The sequence below is a fragment of the Hyperolius riggenbachi genome, chromosome 2 (assembly GCF_040937935.1).
Source record: "Hyperolius riggenbachi isolate aHypRig1 chromosome 2, aHypRig1.pri, whole genome shotgun sequence".
Classification (NCBI taxonomy): Eukaryota; Metazoa; Chordata; class Amphibia; order Anura; family Hyperoliidae; genus Hyperolius; species Hyperolius riggenbachi.
Window position 1 is genome coordinate 20,940,008 of NC_090647.1, and position 7,267 is coordinate 20,947,274.

Genomic DNA, 7,267 nt, shown 5'->3' on the forward strand with positions numbered 1-7,267 from the left:
ACCATTACACCATCCAGCCACCAACAATCCAAATATGCATGGAAAACGCATGAAAAACACATACCATTGCGTTCCCATTGACTTTCATTATATGCGTTTAGGCAGCCATCCTACATAATATGCAACTGAACCAGCGGTTTTTGAAAACGCATACTGTAAAATGCATAGAAACCACATGCGTTTTTAATATGTGTTTTTTCCTGTGGCCAATAGACTTCCATTAGCAGCAAAAATGCAGCAGCTTATGCAACGCTACCATTTCTGCTATGCGTGCGCCCAGCCTTGTATTGAAGCAACACTTTTCTGTAAGTTACTGAAGCTGCTACCACATGTGAGGAAATCTTAGTGAATTTGGAGGTACTTATCCGTTAGCCGGGCGCATCCGGCAGGTGGCGCTAATTACTATTCCCCCTCCAGGCCGACATGGATAGTAGGGAAAGATGTAACTCTGGTGGAGATTTGTCGCCACCTACAGGATGCGCCCGGCTAACGGATAAGTACCAATTTGGAAAAGGATAAAATATCGGATGCGGTACTTTACCGACCTAATTCCCCCCTCCCCAGACAGTCCTTAGTGAAATGTTTGCGGTACTTATTCGTTAGCCGGGCGCATCCTCTAGGTGGCGACAAAACTCCACCAGAGTTACATCTTTCCCTACTATCCATGGCGGCCTGGAGGGGGAATAGTAATTAGCGCCACCTGCCGGATGCGCCCGGCTAACGGATAAGTACCATGTTTGCCATTCATACTTTTGTACTGAAGATGAAAACGAGATGCTTATTTTCTGAGTTTATTGCATTATTTGCAGCTAATTGCCTTCAGGTTGGAAACAAGCCGATTCAATTCATCAGCTCCTGTATTTGTTGAGCTTGTTGCCGGCAGTTTGAGGCAGGCAGGGAACACTAGGCAGAAATGCTAGCGTTGCGGAGAACGCACATAATGCAAGTCAATGGGCCTCAAGAAAAAAATGCATATACTTGCGTTCTGCAATGTGCGTTATTAAAAACGCTGGTTTTGTTGCATATTTTTCAAAAAAAAGCATCAAAAACGCACATCATGAAAGGTAATGGTGACACAGAGGTATTGCGTTTTAGTGCATTGTGTATGCGTTTTTTCATGCTTTTTTATTTTTTTTTAAACAAGTTTGATGTTTTTCCGCTTCTTATTGACTTCCTAGTGATTTCCATAAAACGACACATGGAAAGCGCATATGCGATTTATAAATGCAAAGTGCGGGGAAAAAACACAAAACGAAAACGCACAAATGCATATGCAGCAAAACGCTACGTTTTCCAAAATAGCTAGGGCTTGATTCACTATGTGGTGCTAACCTACTTAGCACGTCTAAAGTCTTTAGGCGTGCTAACCACAGTGCTAAGTAGGTTAGCACCGGTTTTCTCAATCAGATCGCGCGCTAAGTACCGCACGCAAAGTCCCATAGGCTTTAATGGGCACTTCGCGCGGAGCGCTCTGTGCAGTGCGCGCATAACTTTGTGTGCGGTTCGCGCGCGAAAAGCTCTTTTAGGCGTGCTAAGGGGGTTTTCACAGGCATGCTAACAGTTAGCACCACTTTGTGAATCAAGCCCCTAGTGTGTTCTCAGCCTGAAACAAAAATGGCAACATTGGGCTCTATTCTCAAAGACTTCCCGCATGCGGTAAAGCACATGCGGGAAGTTTGCGACCAAAATACCGTCAAGTTGAAATTCTCAAAATGTTCCCCATGTTTTTTCCGCATGCGGAAAAAGAGCGGTAAAAGTGCGGGATTTATGCGGAAAAATTTCCGCAAAAGTCGGTATTTTCCGCAACAAAAATTCAATTCTCAATGTTCAGGCGCATCATTTCGTCGTTATTTACCGAATATTTTTTTTTTTTTTTTTTTTTTATCACCTACAAATAGTAGGTGATATATTCCGCATCCCATTGACTTTAATGAAGTGTGGAGGCTAATGCTTCATACACACTTGAGATAACAGTCTTTGGAAAATGAAAGATCACAGACCAATTTTACCCCATTCCATGTAGTATGAGAGCCATACCTACACAGTCTTCTCTATGGAGCTGAACTCCCCATCAGACAGAAATCTTACCCCCTTCCATGTAGTATGAGAGCCACACCTACACAGTCTATTCTATGGAGCTGCACTCCCCATCAGACAGAAATCTTTGCAGGATGCTGCACACACAGATGCTGTACACACTCAAAAGATCATTATCTGCAAAAGATCTGTTCCTGCCAATGATCCATTCCATGCAAAATGCATTATAGTCTATGAGATCTGCAGATCATCATACACACTTGGTTTAACAGACTTCATCTGCATATCTGGCAATCGTCTGCAGACCTGAAAATCCACCCTGTTGAATCTGATCTGCAGATGATCTGCAGATGATTGTCTGTTAAACCAAGTGTGTATGATGATCTGCAGATCTCATAGACTATAATGCATTTTGCATGGAATGGATATTTTGCAGGAACAGATCTTTTGCAGATAATGATCTTTTGAGTGTGTACGGGCATCTGTGTGTGCAGCATCTTGCAAAGATTTCTGTCTGATGGGGAGTTCAGCTCCATAGAATAGACTGTGTAGGTATGGCTCTCATACTACATGAAGGGTGGTAAGATTGGTCTGTGATCTTGCCTTTTCCAAAGACTTTTATCTGAAGTGTGTATGAAGCATTAGGGGCTGTGCTTGCTGGACTTTATTTTTTTTTTTTTAAACACTTTTTTATGCGACCTTTTTACCGCATGATTCCCGCATGAATAATGCCTGTTTCCGCATCTTTTTTCCCGCATGCGGAAAATATTAGTGAATGTGGAAAAAATGCGGAGTTTACCGCTGGCGGGAATATAGCGGTAATTTTTTGCGGAAAATTTGGCTCTTTGGGAATAGAGCCCATTGTAGAACATTTGTATCTCAATCATCCTCTCTAGGGCTGGTCAATGAAATAACTCCAAGTTGATGCAGGTTTATGAAAATTCTGTATGGACCAATCAAATTCCACCTTGGTGGAATGTGATGTGTCAATCTTCGAGCAGCATAAATTTGCATATACAATTTGCAAAATCTTGCTTCAACTCTGAATGGTCATTATGTACCCCTTGTTTGTTTTCCTACTTTGTACAGCGCCACGGAATATGTTGGCGCTTTATAAATCACCTCCATGTCACTATCCATAATCTTCTCTACAATATATAGAGCAGACATAAAAGCACACAAAAATAGTTTGCCTTTTATTTAAGTGGAATTAAATATACTGTCTGTATTCATATGAATTTTAAGCTGATGCAGATTTTATACAAATGAAAGCCGTTTCAAAATAATGGACCAAGGAATTCCAGCTGTGGCTTGCTTTGTATTGGTCTGTTTTCAGCTGTATACATTTGTGAAAAAAAGAAAAAAAATTTGAATAAAATTTGCATCTACTCTTAGTTATTTGCATCTTATTGACCATCCCTATACATAGGTAGTGGGGATAGTCAATGTAGATGCAAAACGGGCTGGGATCCACTAGGTCGATTTTGGCAGTGTGTTTGGATTGTGATTCCCAAAAAACACTTTGGGCTCTATTCATAAAACATTTGTGGTAAAAAAAAAAAAAAGGTACTTATCCGTTAGCCGGGCGCATCCTCTAGGTGGCGACAAAACTCCACCAGAGTTACATCTTTCCCTACTATCCATGTCGGCCTGGAGGGGGAATAGTAATTAGCGCCACCTGCCGGATGCGCCCGGCTAACGGATAAGTACCAAAAAAAAAAACTTGGAGGAAAAACACTGCATCGGTATTTTAGACTTTTGTGTGCTAATTCATAAAAATGTTTACATTTGCGATAAAAGGTCGGGGAATTCCCGCACTAAACTGGCGGTGCTGCTGAGTTGTTACATTTTCCGTGTGCAGAGACAGCGTTACTATACAAGAGGCAGCCCCAACTTCCCTTTAGATGTGCATTTTATTTTATTTTTAAACTGCCTCTGTTTGCCCTGAATCTGCACTGAATCTGTATATTAGTCTTTCTAAACAATCTATTTAATTGCTGCAGCTTAGAAAAACTTGGAATTGGGCCAATCAAGCAGGAAGGGTATCTGATTGGCTCAGTTGCAGGCTGCATAGACTTTGCATGTTATTGGAATGATTACTGAGTATTGCTGCAGATCGGTCTGGATCTCCTGATGGGTGCAGCTGAGGTAGTTTATGATGCAGAGAAGTCTATCTGGATATTGCGCCGCTCTGTGACCCCCCCCAGCAGCCCAGGTCTGTACTCTGCCAGGGACATGCCATGGGGGCGATACAGATCACCAAATAGGGATGGTGGGAAATGGCAATTCGGTACTTATCCGTTAGCCGGGCGCATCCGGCAGGTGGCGCTGTTGATGTTAATTCCAATTATAAATTACTTCACGTAAAACCTGTGAATGTAAACGCCGGATGCGCCCGGCTTAACAGATCAATTGGAATTAACATCAACAGCGCCACCTGCCGGATGCGCCCGGCTAACGGATAACTACCGGCAATTCGGACAAGTGTCTTTCTGCAAGTGTCTTTTTTTTTTTTTTTTTTTTTTGGTGTGTGTGTGTGTGTGGGGGGGGGGGGGGTTAGTAGTTTCCAATTTTTGCTGCAGAAAAGCCGTTTTCTGTGGAATTCGGAAACACATCCCTACCGCCAAACACCCGTTCCTTCCCTTCATCTCGTCTCTGCCTGAATATCATTGCTTGCCACGGCTTGCTCACACAGGGCTCTATTCCTAAAAAAATTGTGGCGAAAAAACTCCTGGAGGGAAAATACCGCAGCGGTATTTCAGACTTCTGGGTGGTCATTCATAAAAATGTTGGCAGCTGCGATGCAAGTGCGGAGATCTCCCGCTGAAGGCTGGCGGTAAGCTGTCGGAAGGCATGCGGAAACACTTCAGCCGGCAGAGTCCCTCCGTGCGCTGCTCTCTCTGGGAGGTCTGTCCCATTCACTTGTATGTAATCCGCAAAATCAGAGGAAGCGGTATTTCCCGTCCACATACCGCTTCCTCTAACCTTTTATGAATGGACATTTTGTTACTTTTTTCTAGATAAATCTAGAAAAACACTGAAGAAGGCGGAAATTTCTCGCTCTGCTGGGGGATTGTAGATTTTCATGCGGGAACAGCTTTTATGAATGCCCACTTTGCTAAATGGTCGGGAAAGTCCGCTGTTTTGAGCGGAAAACTTGCGGTAAAGTTTTATGAATAGAGCCCACAATGGGGGCTCTATTCATAAAAACTAAACCGTGATAACTCAAATATCACACCTTATGAAAATATATCACACCTCATCAGAGTAGTATAGTGAGCGATAGGAACCGGCAGGAGCTCAGGGCAGGATGAGTGCCATTACCAATTAGCCGGCATATGTTTGTAGCGCTCGCTATGCTACTCTGATAAGGTGTGATATCTTTTCATAAGGTGTGATATTTGAGTTATCACAGTTTAGTGAAGGAAGCCCAATGCACGCTCTGCAACACATAATCCAATCGCACTTGTCATTTTAACCATATAATGTTGTACGCATGTCTTTCAGTACTTTGCCCAGAAATGTACTGTAGACAGGGTGCCGCTAGTCCTACTTTAGGGGACCCAGCAGGAAACCTCATAGGCAAATTCAGCTACTGCCAGGTCTCAGATAGGTTGTAGTAAGCTACGCCCACACTATTTGGCCAATCGCAACGCTTTGTGCTGTAGAGGGTGCTGTGATTGGAGAACTGTTCCCTATGCAGTTTCCTGCTGGGTCCCCAAAACTAGACTAACGCTGACAGGGTTAGGCCTAGTCAGACCCGGGAAAAGGGCCTCCAGCACCCAAGGCTGAGATAGCAAAGTGCGCCCCTCCTACACTGTGCCCTGAGGCTGGAGCCTCTCTCCCCTCTGCCTCGCCCTGCGCCCCCTCCTATACTGTGCCCTGAGGCTGGAGCGCCTCTCCCCTCTGCCTCGCCCTGCGCCCCCTCCTACACTGTGTGCCCTGAGGCTGGAGCCTCTCTACCCTCTGCCTCGCCCTGCGCCCCCTCCTACACTGTGCCCTGAGGCTGGAACCTCTCTCCCCTCTACCTCGCCCTGCGCCCCCTCCTACACTGTGCCCTGAGGCTGGAGCCTCTCTCCCCTCTGCCTCGCCCTGCGCCCCCTCCTATACTGTGCCCTGAAGCTGGAGCCTTTCTCCCCTCTGCCTCGCCCTGCGCCCCCTCCTACACTGTGCCCTGAGGCTGGAGCCTCTCTCCCCTCTGCCTCGCCCTGCGCCCCCTCCTACACTGCGCCCTGAGGCTGGAGCCTCTCTCCCCTCTGCCTCGCCCTGCGCCCCCTCCTACACTGTGCCCTGAGGCTGGAGCGCCTCTCCCCTCTGCCTCGCCCTGCGCCCCCTCCTACACTGTGCCCTGAGGCTGGAGCCTCTCTCCCCTCTGCCTTGCCCTGGGCCCCCTCCTACACTGTGCCCTGAGGCTGGAGCCTCTCTCCCCTCTGCCTCGCCCTGCGCCCCCTCCTATACTGTGCCCTGAGGCTGGAGCGCCTCTCCCCTCTGCCTCGCCCTGCGCCCCCTCCTACACTGTGCCCTGAGGCTAGAGCCTCTCTCCCCTCTGCCTCGCCCTGCGCCCCCTCCTACACTGTGCCCTTAGGCTGGAGCTTCTCTCCCCTCTGCCTCGCCCTGTACCCCCTCCTACACTGTGCCCTGAGGCTGGAGCCTCTCTCGCCTCTGCCTCGCCCTGCGCCCCCTCCTACACTGCGCCCTGAGGCTGGAGCCTCTCTCGCCTCTGCCTTGTGTGTGTCCCTCCTACACTGCGCCCTGAGGCTGGAGCCTCTCTCGCCTCTGCCTTGTGTGTGTCCCTCCTACACTGTGCCCTGAGGCTGGAGCGCCTCTCCCCTCTGCCTCGCCCTGCGCCCCCTCCTACACTGCGCCCTGAGGCTGGAGCCTCTCTCGCCTCTGCCTTGTGTGTGTCCCTCCTACACTGCGCCCTGAGGCTGGAGCCTCTCTCGCCTCTGCCTTGTGTGTGTCCCTCCTACACTGTGCCCTGAGGTTGGAGCCTCTCTTCCCTCTGCCTCGCCCTGCGCCCCCTCCTACACTGCGCCCTGAGGCTGGAGCCTCTCTCGCCTCTGCCTTGTGTGTGTCCCTCCTACACTGCGCCCTGAGGCTGGAGCCTCTCTCGCCTCTGCCTTGTGTGTCCCTCCTACACTGCGCCCTGAGGCTGGAGCCTCTCTCGCCTCTGCCTTGTGTGTGTCCCTCCTACACTGTGCCCTGAGGCTGGAGCGCCTCTCCCCTCTGC